Consider the following 19,398-nt stretch of genomic DNA (forward strand, 5'->3'; position numbering starts at 1 on the left):
GTTATCTGAATAGCTGGAACATTTAACACTAAAATAATGACTACCCGTGGATTCCATAATTCTAAATATTACTATCCTGCATCAAGACAGACAAGTTGCAAAAAATAAACCCAAAGAACACAGGTCCAACAACACCAGTAGACTGTACATCTTGAACAGCATTCTAACCCAAGTACTGTGGAATGGAAACACCATCTAAATGCAACAGCAGCAGCCCAAAACATTCCTATCTTTTTTCCAGTACCCACTCCTTTTATTTTAGGAATAACAATGTTAAATTTACCATGTCAACTAGTTCAAAGTTAACGGGACCAAAAATTCAACATTAATGCAAGAGCCATAAAAGCGCACTGTGCACCTCCATCATACTTGTTACATTTATCTATCTTTTGTTTAAAATGTATCTGGCTAGATCCTCTTTATTTCAATTTTTGCCCACTGTGTATTGTTGTCTTCACCATTCACCACTGCGAAGAACCTGGTTCTATCTTCTTGATGATCTTCTCTTATGCATTGGAATAATGCTATTAGGTCCTCCTGAAACTGTCTCTTCTCCGAGTTTAAGAAGTCCAGATGCCTCAACCTCTCTTCACACAGCAAGTGTTCCTGTCCCCAACTGTCTTGGTGGCTCTCCACTAAACTCACTCCAGCTTGTTGATGACTTTCTTGTACTGGAGAGTCCAAGACTAGAAGTTGTGTTCTAGATATAGTCTAAAGAATGACAAGTTAAGGGGGATAATCCCTTTCCTTCCCTCAATCTGCTATTAATACAGCCCAGGATATAGCCCTCTTTGCAGCCAGGGCACACTACTAACTTACGTTCAGGTTGCTGTCCACCAAAACCCTTGGATTCCTTTCCATAGAGCTTCTCAGACACTATTGTTGCAAGGAATTCTTCCTTTGCAAGTACAGACCTTTGAATTTGTTTTTAGAATTTCATAAGGCTCCTGTTGACCCATTCTTTCAGCCTCTCTAGGTCTCTCCAAATGGCACCTCTGAGCACTGATTTCCCCCCAATTTGGTGTTGTTTGCAAACTTGACAAGTGAACACTGCCAGATCTCTGTTTCATAGGTAAGGATAAACAGGACAGGTCCAGGACTCTACAGTACTCCATCTTCACTGGCCTCCAGGTCAAGTATGACTCACTGACCATTCATTACCCTCAGGCTGATCATTCAACCATTGTTTCCACTCATCTTGTCCACCCATCCAGACTGTAGTATCTTAACTTGGAGGCAAGAATATTGCGAGAGACAGTGTTGAAGACGTCACAAAAATTTTAAGTTAATGGCTCCCACTGTTCTCCCCTTATCCACAAATTCACAGGAAAGCCAGCAGGTCTGAAAGCATAAAATTAAGAGCTGTACTATAAACCATGAGACCAAGAGTTAACATAAAAGTACACAGTAATGAAAACTGCAGAAGTTATGAAAACAGAAAAGCAACTACTCAGCAATTGAAATCTCTCATTGATAGATATGTAAATACGACACAACTGCAAGAACTGTAGTGTTTTGGACACCATAAATTATATTTTCTGCTAACTCTTAAAAGTAGAAAGAACTTTTGATACAGAAGCAAACAGTTCACAATGCCAGTTACATCTTGAATCAGAGCCACCAACAGTAACTGTAATATTAATATTAAACCTCTTTGGAATAACAAAAAAAAGATAATTCTTACAAAGCTAAATTTCACAAAAGTAAACTACATGAAAATGAAGCTTAAAAGGAACACATGGAAGTGTAAATGCTTGCACCTGACAGGGATCATATGCAAAATGATTAGAAGCTCACAATAAATACACAATGCTTAAAAACAAGCAAGCAAGAATAACAAAAAAGCCCCAGAAAAGCCAGCCTGATTAAAACCAACATTGGAGAAGGCTATTTCAGGTAGAAAAGCATATTTTTAAAAGTGCATGTTGCTCCTAAAGAGTGAAAACAGAGTAAGGGAAGACTCCCCATAAACTTTAGATAGTTAAGTAGAAATTGTAAAAAAGCACCACGAAAATAAGTTTGAAAGACAAACTTTTTAATTACTCTCTCAATTCACAATTAAAACCTGTTTCAAGAACAAGCATGAAGATAAAGAATCAGTAAATATGTGACAGACATGAAGGAAGAGCTCAAAGTACCAGAAAAACTACTACTTTTTTTTTTTTTTTTTCCCCCTGATGCTCACTATTGAAGAGTTTATGGAAGTTGCCACAACAGTCTTTCTCCAGAGGGGTAAAACAGAGAAAGCATTTTAAGCACTCAGCAGCAGAAGACAATCTAGATAAAGCCATTACCATGTTGGCAGGATCACACGGTATTTACTCAAAATTTCCAAAGTAAAATATGAAACCAATGATCTAACAACTGTGGTGTGAAATTTATTCCTTAAAACCACATTACAAAACAGCAGTAACAGAGTCAAATATTGTATCATTTAAACAAAAAATTAGCGTTCTGGGAGCAGTCAGGGAATCCTGTTCCAGATAAGTCAGGCCTGCACCAAAGTAAAGAGTTTTAAACTATAACAAAATCAGCAAGACTAAGCATATGGATAAATAATATAGGAAGAATCAACTTTTGTAGAGGGAAGTCATTAGCACTAGTAGTAGCTGAAGGATTGGTAAGCAGCTAAGTGTGATTTTAGTGACAGACAGATGTGAGTTTTAAAGAAGTTTGGACAAGTTACCTAACAAAAGGTAAGGAATCTCCTAAACAAGCTGTGCTAACACAGGGCAAAAGGGAAGGTCCTCACGGAATTAAATAACTTGTTAAAACAAAGCAAAGCAAGGATGGAAATAAACAGCTTTTCACGTGAGAGATTTTGCCAGTAGAGTTCCTAAAGGGTCAGTGAGGTTCAGTACATCTAAGATCTAGAAAGCTGGTTAGGAAAAAAAAAGTAAAAGCTCTTACTTAATTATACAAAATTATTTGGTGTAATGAAAAATAAATCTAAAGAAAAGGTACAAAATGACTGAAGGATAAAATTCCAAAATTCCATGTCAATGCAAAAGAAAGCACATAGAAAAAGAAATTACACATGATGAATTACACTAGTTCTGTTACTAGTTGGGGGGGCGGGGGTGGGGTGGGGAGGAGAATGGAATCATCATACATGGTTCTCAGGATACATCAACTAAAATCCCAATAGTGATTGAAGACAAATCTAAGGCTAGGATCATCAGGAATTGATTAATTAATTAAAAAAAAAAAAAAGGAAATCACTGTGCCACTAGTATACCCACATTCTTGAATAATGTACACAATTCTCATAATTCTTCAACATCTTAAAAATGTGAATGCAGAGCCAGAAAAGAAGACAAAGACTATTACAGGTATGAGTTAGGTTCCAGATACGGAACAAATAAATAAAACAGAGCAACATGACAGAAACAGGTTAACTAGGTTTACTGTTCCTAGCTCTGAACCGACTATCAAAAGAATCAGTAAACTTTTAAAAGCTGCAGCCTCAAAATGAGAACATTAACCACTAATTACCAAACCCAATTCAACTGGAAATGCCGAAAAAGAAATCATAGGATTGGACATGTCTCCCAGTTCAGCAATACAGCAAAACAAACTGGACTGATGTGCTCAGAGGAAAGGTTAAAGTTTAGGTCCACAGAGCAGAAAGCCAGAGAAAGTGAACCCAGTAATCAGCATACCCTCAAAGTATGTGTGCAGCAGGAGGCAAAAAAAGCACAGCTTTCTCCTAATGGTGACATTACAATTTTCAAAAGCTTCTAAATAAATATTTTCAGTTATATGATGCCAACTCAAGAGCTTTGCTAATGTCTTTTTACAAAATGGCATTGTCTGGTATATATGACGTGTAGCACTGTGTCAAATACACTAACACCTCCACGGATGACAAAACCCAAGAACGTCTTTTGAAGTTACTAACAAGAGAGTTTAATACACAACAGGTTCTAAACACAGCTGGGGACTTGTTAGGCAGGGTCATTTCTTGCAATACAAAAATTACTTGGAAAAGTAATTTCATTATTGATATTTAATAAAGTACAAGATAAAGTACAATTTAATGAAAAGAGCATAATCAGGCAGCCATGCAATTAATATGAGAGATAAAGTGTGTTTACCCACTTCTGCTCAAAGTGCAAGTCTTCCCCATTTTCAAATGCTTACATATTAATACAACTGAAAACTAGTTCTTGCAGCTGGTATGTTGATATCTTTATTGTTACACAGCAGGGTACTAGTCTCTTGCAAAGGTAGACTTCTAGTAAATAGCTGTCAACAAGTCTATGCATGACTGAAGTCAAATTACAAATAGTAAAGGAATAGGTTTTTGAACTTAATGCCAGCAAAATATCATGTATCTAATCCATGAAAGAATTACAGACCTCAAAACTGCTATTATTTTATTATCCATACCATTTACTTTTTGGTCTGTGCCACAGCTTTTTTTGAACTTACTCATCAATGGTACTTACCATTTGTACTTCACCAATAACAAGTCTCTGCATATACACAATAGATAATTTTAAAATAAAAATATTTCCTATGTATTTTATTATATCTGCAAAAATTATAAATACCTAGAAATGTTATGAGCAAAATTAAAGTAGCCTTTAGTAGCAAGCAACTTTAAGTCCTCTGAAATTTCTGCATCTATTTTTTACAGTTGCTCATCAAGTGCTGGTCTTTTTTGTTAATGAGAAAGAATATGAATGAATAGACCTACTTCCTTAGAGTAACACTAGGAGTAAAAACCCTTGCATCAAAAAAACCCTATAAACCAAACCTGACACAACCCATACACAACACAAAGACTAACTTGCTCCCCCCAGTTCCACAAGTAGAACCCCTATTTCACATTCTATGCTTTGCATAAGAAAGGTCTTGCTCACTCCCAAACACACACAACAGCATCAATGCTTCTGCTTGTCTTTTGGAATGACATGCAGCACCAATTTTGGCTATCTTTCTGCCATACCAGTTTAAACCACTTAATTTTATTCATAATTAAAATGAAACCATCTAGATATTAATCTTTATTTAAATTACTTAAGCTACTAACAGTTTAAGAAAACAATCTACACAGTTATTTAAAGGTACTGAAGAAGGCTTGTACTACAATGAAAATTAATCTTTTCATAAAAGCACTATTACACAGAAAAGAATCCCTTGTCTTCTAACACAGTAAGTGGTATTTGATCAAGGAACACCAGAGAATCACAGTATTAATGATGCAATACAGATATTGATAGAATATATATATCAATTCCTCCATATTTCATCATAAGCACAAATATATATTTTTTTTTCCATTTCTTAGTGGTTTTGCGTGGATGAGGAACAGGCTTAGAAAAATTACAAATCACTTCACAGATTCCAATTAAATCCATTAACTGTTGCTAGGAGAGTGAAGTAGAACAAGTGATCGTAAAAACAATGTAGGTTTGTTGGTTTTTTTTTTTTAAATAGGCACAACCTGATAAGAATCACTATACTTCCATAAATAATTTCATTGGTGATGTTTGGAAAGCCTGCAATTATTTGTGACTACGTGAAAAAAAATAAGAAATAGAATTTGACTGTCTAGTCTGAAAAATGATCAAGTGATTAACATGAAAACCTAGATCAAGAGGAACTAAGTGTGCTGCGTTAATCCTCCCTGGGCACCATATTATTCACAAATTCCATGTTCCGTACATTGAAATATGGACTCCAAGTAAGGAACGATCACAGGCAAAAGATTTAAAGAAAGTATGATGTGGAAGATTAAGGAGAAGTAATGAAGACTATGTAAATGGTCTGTGAACTGCCCAGCATAGCACAAAGTTAATGTGAGAGACAATACTGTTCTCTGACAACTGCTACATGCCATCACATCACATAACAACGCTAATAAAATGTTAGTAATCATCAAGCCTTATCCTTTCTAAGGTGCAGGAATCAAGTACAGACACATATGGACACAGTAATTCAAGAAAAGCAAGAACGTTTACTTTATCCCTTAAGTAAAAACATAAAAGACATAGTAAAAACTCACCAATTTTTTTTAGAAGCATGATACTACTTAAAAATTAAAAAAACCCCAATCCCAAGAATTTACTTAATGTGTACATAGAAATTCAAAGCATTCTACAAATGAAGCAACTTCAAATAGTCCATACATTGCTAGGGATGAGAAAGAGGTATTCCTAAACAAACACTCAAGCCCCTGCCATAACCAGCAGTATTTAAGGAGCATAACTGCCTTATAACCCAAAGCACCTCATTCCGACAGGTAGTACAAAACCTCCTTCACTGGTGAAACACCAGTGAGCATAACAGTTGCTAATATACAATACTGGCCATTACTAAGCTGGGTCATAGTTTCCTCTTTAATTGAAAGAAAGTATAGAAAGGAAAGCAACTATTTAGGCTGAACCTGAGAAATTTACTGATAATTATAAATTCTTATGGTCTCTACCCAGGCTTTAGATAAAATAGTCATGTTGATTACAATCTATATATATATAATAGCATCTGAAAGCATTATTTAAATAAAGTTTAGCACAGTTGTTCCACTGTAGTTTTGCTGTCTGGCATCCCTAACCCTACAGGTCACATGTCAATTAAGCAACCACTTATTAAATCCATTTTTCTTGAAGTAATCTTCAGTCAAGTTTTTCTAAGCCATTATTTTTTCCACTTTAAAAGATTTAACACCAGAGATCAGAAGCTTTGGGATGCCACTCCCACATCAGCTAGCAATGTCCATTTTTTATAATGATTGGGAAGACCAGAAAGGAACTCCCCAAGTGCAATTATGAATGTGGAGGAATACCAAACTACAAAACGTTAGGTACAATGTTCGTGCTTAAAATATCTGCCGTGCTTCTAGTTTTTTTCAGGTATGAATGCTGTCAACTTAGGTCAATCTGAACATCAACGAAGCGTGCCAACCATGATACAAGCATTTGATGTCCCTGTTAAAGGGTTTTTTTCCACCCTTGTGAGAAATTGGTTTTGGCTCAAAACTGAACTCAAAAGTCCATCTAAAATCCCATCTCTCTCTCTCTCTCTCCTTCCCCTTCTCCTCACCAAGACATAATAAAAGGTGAAATATTTATTTCTTATAAAACCAAGCAAATCCAACTACAAAATAAAATGACATTTCAGAGGTTTTAAAATAAGCAATACCAAATGAGGTCTTTTGAACCTCTAGTGTATCTGCTTAGAGAAAAGAGTAAATTATTAATCCAGCCTTGATTTCAATGAAATGTCAAGTCAAATGGAGCCTACAAAGAAATTACAGCAATATTTTTCTATATCCTGTTCATGAAATAAAACCAATTTAGCATTTTAATTAGCAAAAACCTTTAAAGAAAGCTTTAAAAGTTGATATTAGGCAATGCAAATTACAGTCCTTGTAATTTTATTCATTAATTATTCTAAACCTGTTAATTACCCCCATAACCAATGTTATGTCTAAATATTAATTCCTTAAAAGAAAATGCCTTCAAGCTAGTCATTAAAGCTTCTACTGAGGAAATCCCAAGCTATCTTTAATACAGTAGCTAAAAACCCCTAACGCATTACAGAAGGCAACTAAATAGGATGTATATAATTACTTTCAGTGTCAACAAAAAGTAACTCTTAAAAAATAACATTCCTTTCCAATTAATATTTTGTGTGTATTTTCATTGTTTATATTTAACATTTCACACCTATTTACTAAGATATGCAAGTTCTCATTATTCATTCTATCACAGAAGTTTGAAGTTTATGGTTCTGTACATTGTCTGACCTGCAAATCAATTAATGCTACATTTTGGTTGGTAAAGCAGTATCTGTATAAATGAGTTGCAAGAATTTTTAAAAAGTTAATTGCTTTTCTTACTACATGGACAATTTGAAGCCCACATTTTGGCTCTTCAAAATGAACTAAGTTATACTACTTTCTGTAGAAAGAAAACAAATGCATTGTCTTTAACTAATTTTTCATAGTTATTTTTTAGTTTCAGAATAGGATACTTCTTATCATTCCTCCTCAAATAAATGCTTGTTTTAAATCTAAATGCACAAAGAGAGACAAGTTCAAAGCAGGAAGGCAGCGGCTGAAGATGCTCTTTAGAGGCAAGAGGAAAGCAACATAAAAGCCAACGGGAGGAAATTAGAAAATTCCTACCTGGGAAGAGAGAAGAGTAAGTCAGAAGTTCCAATGGGCCATTTTCCCACTCTACACTCCACAAGAACACAAACATAAGATTCAGATATTTATTTTCTTATCTTTATTTTGATAGGATTATGGAATGAATAGATAAGAGTTGAGAAAAAGCTGACAAGCTATTTCTCAGTGTTACATTTTTTTTCCTCTCACTATAAACACTACTGCCTTTGCTTTAGCTTCCTATTAATTTCTCTTTAGATACCCACCACACTAAATGCTCAGGAAAGCTCAGCAAAAGTTACTAGAAAAATATAGTTAAACAGCCGGCACAGAGTAGTTCAACTACAATAACAAAAAATGTCCACTACCAGACCAGAGGAACTTGCCAAAAATGAGGCATGACTCTCCTGTTTGCCCAACAGACTATCTAGTGTAAGGCATATTTTGATACCATTTCACACTACTACTGTTGAGTTACATCTATTTCTTCTTAAAAACTCTTTGTCTTCTCAAGTGCTTATGGCTCCCTGTATTTAACAGAACCTAATGTCAGTTCTAAATGCAAGAAGCACGAACAGGGTTAGACAAGGGCTCTAACCAAGAAACACAACGTTTATCAAAATACTATATTTAAAAGAAGTCTCTCCAGTGTTAGGGTGAGGAGCTATAACCATCACCAGGGTATAAGCTGGCAGCAGCTGTGAATGGTTATTTAGGTCCCACACGCAAATAGCTCAGTTCCAGAAGCATGGAGAATGTTAAATGACAGCATCAAATTAAACACAAGTTTTTTGGACCTTGGCTTCTTCTTGAGCAAGGCTGTGGGACTGGAGGAGGACAGAAATCAGTGCACTACATTCCCAATGCTAGAGAAGGAAAATGCCATCTGTTCCTATATGCTTTCCATTGTCCAGTGTTTCTAGTTCTTTTCATCCTCAACTATAAACAATATTATGCAGCACTTAAAGTAGGAAGATCTTCTAAGAAGGCAGAAGTGAAAGGTAAATCAAAGTTTCATTTAACAAGCTTAGCTTGTAATAGTCCATCTTTGAATAAGGATTAATTGCTATCAATGCATCAGAAAAAAGCGATTTTAAAAATATTTTGGCCATTAGGCTCTTAAAAAGCGCATATAAACACTCATGCTAGAAAGGTAGGTCATTTTATATTTTCAAGGCACAGCATCTCAATGAGGTGCAGGTCATGGTTACCTTGGGCATATCAATATCTTTAGATTAATCTCAGCCCAGTTTGACTTTAAATATTTATTTGAAACTTCTTGTTACAAAACAGGTTTTCAATAACAATGAAAAGCAATCGTAGCTGTTAGCACAAAAAGTTGATATTAAAAGCTATAATATTATAAACATTTATATTTTGTTAAACGTTTTCATAACATTTCTTTTTATAAACAGGTTGCACACAATCAAACATAGAAAGCTACAGTCTACATATTCAGGCTCACTCTGGTTATTCTGTAAAACATGTGGCCAAATAATAATCCTGGTAGTCAAAGACAACCTTGGAGGAATTCATTTCACAAAATGGTGTACTCTTGTCATCAGTGTATCTGAGGTAACCCATCCCTCTGAGTACAGGAAGGAGCAGAAGGCCAACCCTGCAAATATTTCTGAATGTCTTTGAAGTTTCTGTTCTAAGAGACATAACAGGGAGTTATATCCCTAATTAATCTTACTTTTAAATAGCCAAGAAAATGGGAATGATGTTTCTCAAAGGTTGGAAGATGTAAACTTCCATTTTAGACACCTTTAGGGAGTGAGTTTTACTGCAGTGCTTGACTACTTGTTCAAATATACAGGTGCCTTCCACTGATGAAGAATCCCTTTTTCCTTCTGTTCTTCCTCTTTGTGGTCACAAAAATGGATCATACATTTTTTTTTCCTTCCATGTTGCTATAAGGTAGCAACCAGCTGTAGTATCAGAGCAAGTTGCTAACATGACAGAGGTTAAAAGGAAATACCACCACCACTTAATTTTGCATGCCAACACCAATAGCACTTCAAAAGTAAAAAAGCCATCTTTCTAAGACTATTTGCTTACAACCAGAAATTTAGAGCAGAAACAAGATTCCAATACCCTACTAAAAGTAACAGGAAGTTGAAAGATAGTGCCTGCAGAGTAGATTTAAACAGAGCTACCAGCATTCAGAAGTCAAACACTGCCCTGAAATGAAAAAGTGACTACCAAGAAGTTGCACCGGTAATGAAACTGGCTAAACTGTAGGCCCAGTCCCTGGCAGAGGGAACCGCAGGGAAGATGAATTACACAGAGGGCTCAGCACGCTGGAGGAAGGGATTGCACTTAATGCCCCGGAATGTGCCTCGGCAGAATGCCCGCGTCCAGCACTGCTGGCTGGAATCCAAGCAGATCCATTACGTCCCCTTTATACATCAGCTTACCACATGCCTTGCTGACACAACAGATATGCCTTTCCTCCTCCCTGTTATTTTTAACTTTTGTATCTTTAACACAACTGAGATACATACTTCAGGCTATACCATTAAGGGGGATTTTAAACTCAGTTTAGCACTTGGTAAATTATTGTGTTATCTTTCCAACTCTAATCCAATACTGTTTTTAAAACAGGCAAATTAACCTAATGATACAGTTCACACAGATACCTACATGAGTTACACTGAACCAACTATATTTTGAATATCAAGTTATCTGCATGTGAACCTTTTAAATGCTCCATAAAACCAACTGGTTTGACTCTAAGCTTCAGAAAAAACTTAGTTGTTCTTCATGAAGTTCTTGGTAAACTGACAGGACAGAGAAAAGCTGATAATACACTTCCTTTCCAAATTGATTTGTTTTTTCTTCAGTTGTGTTTGCTGCATCCACTTATATCCAAATCTGGTTGAGGAATAACAAACATTTGAAAGACTGTGCCTCTCTTTCACTTTGCTTCTAAAAGAATCATATTTTTATCATTGATAAAAAATACCAAAGAACCTAAATATTTTTACTCAAACAAACAAAAAGACACAACTCTCCAGAAAGCTTTTTCTTTTTACAAACTGGCCTTATGTAAGACTGGTTTTAAGTCCTGAAGCATCTGGACTGGCAGGAAAACATGACCACAGTTTCAATACATCTGAGAATTTTTTTGCTGCTATTCAACTTAAAAAAAGTCACCCTAGAACACCTAGTAAATTGGTTGATAAGACACTTACTTGCGATATCAAAGATGCAGCCCAAACTTTGCATTGTGCGCTGAGTCATGGATTTGAGTCTAAATATTTCATATCCCAAACTTCAGACTCTACTTATTCTGGAAAATTACCTCTCCTCTCTCTTCTTGTCTTTGGCAGTAGAAATCTTCCTAATGCTGTCAAAACAGACATAATCCCATGTTGTAGACTACAATAACCTGCTTTGTTTTCAGTGGAGAAAATAAAAACTAGAAAAAACCTCTGCCAGGTCTCCAGCAAACTTACTACTACAGGAAAGTCTGAAGCTTTCTGTACTCAAATGCAGAGGCCCAGGGTTTCCTGGCATAGTTATCATTATGTTTGTTGTTGCTTTTAACACAAGGCTGCTAAAACTCCACACCAAACTTGGCATTATGAATACAGCTATTCCCATGCTGATAAAGAGGAGAATTAGAGAAAAATTAATTGCAACACTACACCCCCATAAAAAAACATAGGGGAGATCTTTTCCCTCCCCAGGAAAACTCAGCTCAGAATTCATGGCTTAGGTACCACACGCTTATATCTGGTTCACTGTAGTACATGAGAACCCCGTCATTAACAATGACCTCAATGTACAAGAAACTGTACAAAAACAAAGATAATCTAAGTTTATATTTGCTACATAAATTATTTCCACGTAACAAAAATTCCCCCCCTTAAGTTTTAAAGCTTACCATTTTCTCAAGTCTCTTTTGTGTGGGAAGTGATCCTCTCCCCCTTTCCATCTGGAGGAACTTGAAGGTCACTAGCCGTCAACTTAATAAATCAAGAAAATAAGCCATACAGAGCAAACTTACAGTATAAGGAAAGAAGACAGGATATGAAATGGATAACCAACTAAGAATTCCACAAGGTAAAAGTAGTCAGCAGTTTTTACAGCCCTTTTTCTATTATTAAAGGCTTGTTTTTCACTGTGGTAAGTAGCACAACTTGGCACTTCAATAAAGTTTCTCACATCAAGATTTAACAAATGTCACAAAAGAACTCATCAAGACTCTTGCTACTCTTGATTCTCAAGTCAAGGGTATACAAAGTGTACACACACATTAATCCTGTTGCTTAGTTTCATCATGAATACTAGCAAAGCATTTGATATCACTGAAGTCACATTAGTTCATAATACTGAGAAAGTATCTCAGTTTTCACTGAAAAAATTCTAGCCCTAACAATTCAGAAGTTTCAAGCCCGGAGGTTCAAAACCAATAAAAAGAATCTACATGACCTTAAATAAAAATGACCATCTCACCCTAGCATGAAGTTCAACTTAGCCTCTTATCAAAGCATTGTTTTACCATTAACAGGTTATGTGGTAGGTAAATTGCTTATAAATATATGTAACAGCAATTTAATTTCTCTGAACGTCATACATTTCATGGTCACTTTTATGAATAATGGAAAATGCATTATGCTATTGTATATACTTGTTGTATAAAATAACATTTTTGAGACAACTACAGTAACACAGGGTGCTTTCCTTATAGTGTTTTATGCATACATCAGTTCCAAAAATACAGTAGAACTAACTCTAGAGGACAGCAGATTCACTTTCTCCTCCCCTGCTTCCCCTACTATAAAAGTATTATATTAAATAGAAAGATTGCAGGACCAAAACTGAATAAAGGACATTTTTACTGCAAAAGCAGAACTGCTTTTATGGACTACCTACAGGGGAAGTTTCTCACATTCCGCAAAATTTCTCAGTATGAAAAATTATTCAGCTGATATATAGGCATGAATGTTGCTTGCATGTTAACTTCAAATTCTTATGAAACTATTAATGGACTCTGCTCTTTGCAAAGTATGGCCTGTAGGACCAATACCTTATCCACTATCAGAAGTGCATCACTATTGTCTCATGGCTACCTCAAGATAACCTGATTATCATCAGTAACTCATTACCTGTCTATTCAAAGTTTACTGACAGAGAAGACACATTCTACAACTTGGTGTGGTAACCAAAAACTTGTGTGATGATCTCAGTTACAGAAGCTGGTCTAATAAAGGATATTGGCTCTATCAGCTTTGTTTTGCCAAACATATTCACAGGGACACTAAATGGGCTAGAAGTGTCCCTCAAGCATGCAGTGATGGGAAAACTCACAATCTCCAGGTCTGAAGTAGCAAAATAATGTCCCAGATATGGCTGACAAGGAATGCTGTACACACCAAGTGTAACACACCTTAAAGAGCTGTGACTTGCAGTGGTCTAGTCAGATCAACTGGATATTTCTGACAGCCAGAAGCAGATGTACATATCATGAATTTATAGAGGTGACACGCAATCACACACTCTACTGAACTATATGGAAGGGTCCAATTCCATCACATTAACACCACATCCAGAATTTAATCCCTACACAGCCTGGCCCAGAGCCACTGTGTCTGCTTCCCATTACCCACCACCTTCCAACTCTGAATTCAAGGTTGAGCCTAGCCCAGTCTCTCTACTTCAGCAATGGAGAGAGTAGAAGCAAGCACTGATCCTGCTGGCAAGCGGCAGCGCAGAGCAGTCCCACACTGGGTTCTGATGGTCCTGGAAGTGATGGAGGGAGAGTGACCTGACCTGCAGGCTGCTCGGAGAGGGGACCCAGGACTCTGCACAACTTCATCCTGCAGTGTCTGACCTGAGGAAGGAGCCCTGCAGGGAAGACTCCCAGATTCCCACAAAAATCTAATTAACAAGCTATTAGGGGATGAAAAAGGAAGAAAGATGCCCCACTATGCCCACAATTAGTCTCACAAATCCTTCCCACAAAGGATTCAGCCAAGTGATGACGCTCAGGATAATCGCTTCCTGTTTGCTGTCAGTATGAGTACTCTGCCATACCAGAAGTGGTACCTACCACTGTCACCGAGCATGAGGGTACAGTGCAAAGAAAAAGCTACCCATAGTGGAACATGATATACTGCTTTTAGAGCTTTACACCAACAAATCACTATTTCTGACAGTGCATTTTGATCACATTGCTGTCAGTTCAGGAAGCAGTACTGTCGAGGAATCTCTTAATCACAAATTATAAAATGAGGCACCCATATTAAACATTCAGTAAACAGATGGCATATTAACAGATGAAAGTGGGTTTTTTTAATAGAGGTGCTCACAAAGAATTCGGTATTTACTACTATACAAATGCTGCTCAGTTAACACATGCAATATTTCTGGTATGTCTAAATCAAGATTTTTCTTTATATTTTTAACTCTTGAGGCTGAAGACAAGTAAGAACATAAATCTTAACATTAAAGCATAACAATGCAACACCATTTGGCAATATGACATTGTCAATTTTCCAAATTTAACAGCAGCTGGGAAAAAAAGTATGTCAACAATTTCCTACAGTGTTTTTCTGGGAGATTGAGTAGGAACATTCCATACAACAGGCATATTCAGAACAAAAGAAAACACACTGTTCTAGAAGAAGTAATTCTGTACACTTTAAACTCTTCATTGTCCATGACAGTTTTTCAGCTAAGCTGAAAATGTAAAGTTTTAACAGATTTTTTAAAAAATCACGGAACAGAGAGAGTTGCTTTAGTTTTTGCTGGTTTTGTTTTCTATGCTGAGTCCTTCCCATAGGTCACAGTTTAAATGCTGTTACTTATGACTTTTAGGTCTTTAGTACTCTTTTTCAAGAAAGCTGCTGGAGAGTGCTCAAGGAAGACAAGCACAAACTTCTTTACTACAGTCCTATGTGAAAAAGTGAACAATTATTTTTTCCCAAAAGGAGAAATACTGCAGCAGCTAATACAAACACACATGCAATAACCACCAAGCTATAAAAATCCAGCTCAGATGTAACACTTACTTTAAAGTCAGAAACTAACTTACTTTGAATGGCAAATTAAAATACACATTTTAACTGTACACCACAAACAGAGCATGTTTAGCCATTATAATTCCATTCCAATATATTTTAAAATTTTGCTGTGAAGTTTCCATGTGGCTAAGTCTGGCTACATTCAATTTAAATGAAAATTACTGCATTCCCACAGTTTGTATTTTAAGCATGTTTTACAAATATGCATACTACTATCTGCTTACTTTTATATAAAGTTTGTTTACATTATAACTATATAGCTTTATATGCAGTTAAATGTATTTTATTTTATGACTGCATTCTAATTTAATAGATTATTAATGGCAGTATCTCCAATAATAGGCATTATCAAAGAAAACACTGACTTTTCAAAAAAGAAAGATTAAGAAAAAAAATTATTTCTGGATACACTGATTTCCTTCATGTAAATTTTTCATCTATGCTAGAGTTGGTCTCTGCAGTTTTTCAAGGCAGACTAAGGAGTTTCCCTGACGATCTGGCAAAGAAGGAGGGAAGGTATCACTGCTGATAAAATAATATTTATTAGCTTCATCTGCTATAATTGTTTTTTATAGACTCCATCAGTATAAGACAGTCACTGTTGAAATTTCTCCTACCCTGAAAGGGACACAAACCTTGAGAAACTACTTTAAATCCTGTTTGGTGTTTAAAGCTGACAAGACCCCCTTCTCTTGTCTTTCAAGTTCATAATATAATAAAAACCTTCAGGAGTAGCAGTAAGGAGATAGAGTATTCTGAACAGTAGACATGTATTCTGAATGAGCATTTCACACAGTTTTATCTGCCATTTATCTTTGATGATAATTCCAGCTAGTGTCTTTTGGAATATTACTCAAACAAAATTAAGCCTAGTTATGTTAAGTAACCTTATTATAAGAATCACAGTAAAAAAAAAATAGACAACAATTACAATGTACCAAAATTCAGTGACCTAGAAGTACCCAATGCAGAAAATTAGGAGATGGAATAAATAGCCCTAATGCTGTTGTTACAGCTATCACCAGTGATGTCTATGTAAGTTTCTCCACAGCACAAATTAAACTAGAGTATGAGTTATTTCTTCTTTTTCTGGCTACCTTATGTTTCCAAGATGCTGACCCTCATGTCAGGAATAGCCATACTTAGCCAGCCACAGTCTTTACACATAGGTCTGCAGGAAGTACAACAGAGAGCTGTCATGCTAATCCAGCAAATACGTGTGGAAACTACCACAAAACAGCATCAACGGGAGAATAGATGCTACTGCTTGTACACAACAGATAATTTCTTACCCACAAAAAGCTAATTATAACTACATTCAAAGCTTTTAGAAAAAAACACACAACATAGCTTCCATCGAAGAAAGCAGATAAAAAAGAAACAGTATAATACCTATTTTGAAACCATCTAGAGTATTTCCTGGAGGAAAAGTCTTGTATCCCCAGTAAATAAATATTAGTTTATTCTCTGGGATCTTTGTTAAAAATCAGAATATTATTATGTGCAATTCCTTCTATTCCAAAGAGTAATTCTTTAAATTTTCTTATCTGTTTATGTTTGTCAACTAACATAAACAGCTAAAGACTCTCAAAACAGTAACTAAAACCACAACAAAACCATGCAGCTTAATTCACCCCATCTGTCCACATGTATCAAATTGACTAGAAAGAACGTTAGTTAGATTTTATTTAATCACTGAAGTCATACAGCAAGAGTGTATTCAAGTAAAAGGTGTCAGATCAGATGAAAGATAGTTAAGTTTTAACCTTGACCCTTAAGATTACATATGACATCATGTTGGTTTAGTATCAGTGAAGACACCTGCGCAAAGAATCTCTGTGCACACAGAGAAAGGAATAAATGTAAATATTTTCAAAGCCAAAAACTTCAGGATATAAATATCTGACATTCAAAAAGCTGAAAAGGATACCATATATTTAAAGTGAGGAAACAAATGCATATCCATAAGTAATATTTAAGTCTATAATTAATTATAACATCATGGTCCTACAGATTCCATACTCTCTATACTGCCTTCTATTTTAGGCATGCAACATGACAATGTCTGTATGTTACTAATGCTGAGAATGATGTTTGTGATATATTTAATATCTCAGTTATTGATTGAGACTGCTTGGTGGATACCTGATACATACACTATTTCCATAACACAGTGAAATACAGAATTAAACAAGAGGTAGCTAAGCATACCCTGGTTGGCTGCATGAGAGAAACAGTTTCAGAAAGACTGAAGTATATTTAAGGAAAAGAAAAAAGATTAGGGTGGGCTGAGCTGGCAATCTAATTCCAAACAGCTCTTCTTGCAGGGCAGATTGATATATATTGATGCTTAAACACTGGAAGAATGCAGTTTTTGAACACATACTATTTTCATAGTATATTTGGACTATTAACTGAAACTCATTCATTCTGGATGAATTAGGAGGCAACAATGTTACCAAGGCATTTAAATGCCCAGAACCAAACCAATTATATTGTAGTACTTCAGTTTACTTCTAAATGCATGGCAAAGAAAAAACTTAGTAGTAATATATTTACATGATATACCAGTTAGAAGAGCATATGCACGAATTGTGTTAAACTCTCTTATGTAGCCACAGACTATGGATATCTCAGTCACATAATAAAAAATTGACCGCTCATTTGCTGTTCAAAACCAGGAAGTATTTAATGCATTTACCTACAAAGTTGACTGCCTTGTCATGATCTAAGACTTTTTTTTTTTTTGTAATATTTGTTGAGACAGTAAATATAGCAGTAAAGATACAGCAGAAAGTAAACCGCAAAGTTCGCAGAGGGATGCTACCACATGCCACCACAGGACTGCTGCCAGAAGCTAACGGGGCCTCAGTAACAAGATCCTCCAACGCTGGGCACTGCTGTAAAGAAACATCACAGGTTCAAACCACCCACTGGGCCCCGCCAAAGGCTGCCACTTCTGCAGATGCTTCAGTGAGAACAAGATTTAAAGGCACTGTCTTCCAGATGGTTCAGGGACCCAACCTGAAGATGCAGTAAATTCTCTAACACCTTTCCAAGCCTGCTCCAACTAGAACAGAAATCTAAGGTCGTGCAGAGGACCACTGCCTAGCTCTGCACTGCATCCCAGTCCACTCCATACAGTATAATACATAGTCACACAGAGAAAACAACAGCCAGCAGCAAAATAAGATGCAAAAAACCCACAGAAGGACAACATTTTAAGTGTGTGACAAGGTAAAGCAGGAAAGAAATTTTTAGAAAAACAATCCAAAAATATAATCCTTAAAGACACTCCAACCCACAACAGCAATTGTAATTCCAGTGATTTTTACATGGCCTTGTTGTACTATATAGATTTTAAGCATTAGTGACATGACCATGTGGCCAAGTTTGCACCAGCTGAATTCAAATCTGAGGGTTCTCTGAGGCCTGCAAGCTATCACTGAGCAGCATGTTTGATGTGGATTAAAAATATTTTCATGAAGTTTCAAAAGCCTATTAAACCATTATGTTGCAGACTTATACACGTTTAATTTTACTTTGTGAGCATCCTAGTCATCTATTATATGCCCAGCTACATTTGCATTCACAATTAATTTCTAATAGAATAAAGACTCAGAGATAAACACTTTAAAACATTACTTCAGACACAATCTATTCTAGGATTTTTGATCCAACAAAAGCAGGCAATCTCTTTCATTTTATGACGAAGTAAGCACAAGAATCTTCCTGTGTATTTCTCAGATTAGACTGTGCATATTCTTTCTGGTTTTATTTTAGAACTACATTCCTTCCTCCAGGCAATTCCATACATCATTACAAATCCTTATGCAATCTTATCCCAGGTTCTATATTTATCACACCTCATCTCAATAGCAGTGATCTTCCCTCGGGATGAACAAGGCTTTTAAAACAGGTTGCAAAGAAACCTCCACAAAACTTCCCATTCTAACAAGATTCATCAATGACTCACAATTTAAAGCATTTACACATAACTTATAGATTAAACAATGGTTTCTACAAAGAAATACACTATTTTTTTTCTATTTGGTGACCTAATTCGAATGCCACATATACACATTGCATCTTCCAAGACCAAGAAACCTTTACACGCAATTATTACACACAGCTTGCCTTCCTAAATAACATCATCTATTACAAAAAATATTCAGAAATATACCAAGTAAGAAAGTGTAGGCTAAAAGTAGTGTAAACATAACTTAAGTCACAAAGTGGTCCTGG

This window comes from Athene cunicularia (genome assembly GCF_003259725.1).
Source record: "Athene cunicularia isolate RWA chromosome 1 unlocalized genomic scaffold, athCun1 chr1_part1, whole genome shotgun sequence".
Lineage (NCBI taxonomy): Eukaryota > Metazoa > Chordata > Aves > Strigiformes > Strigidae > Athene > Athene cunicularia.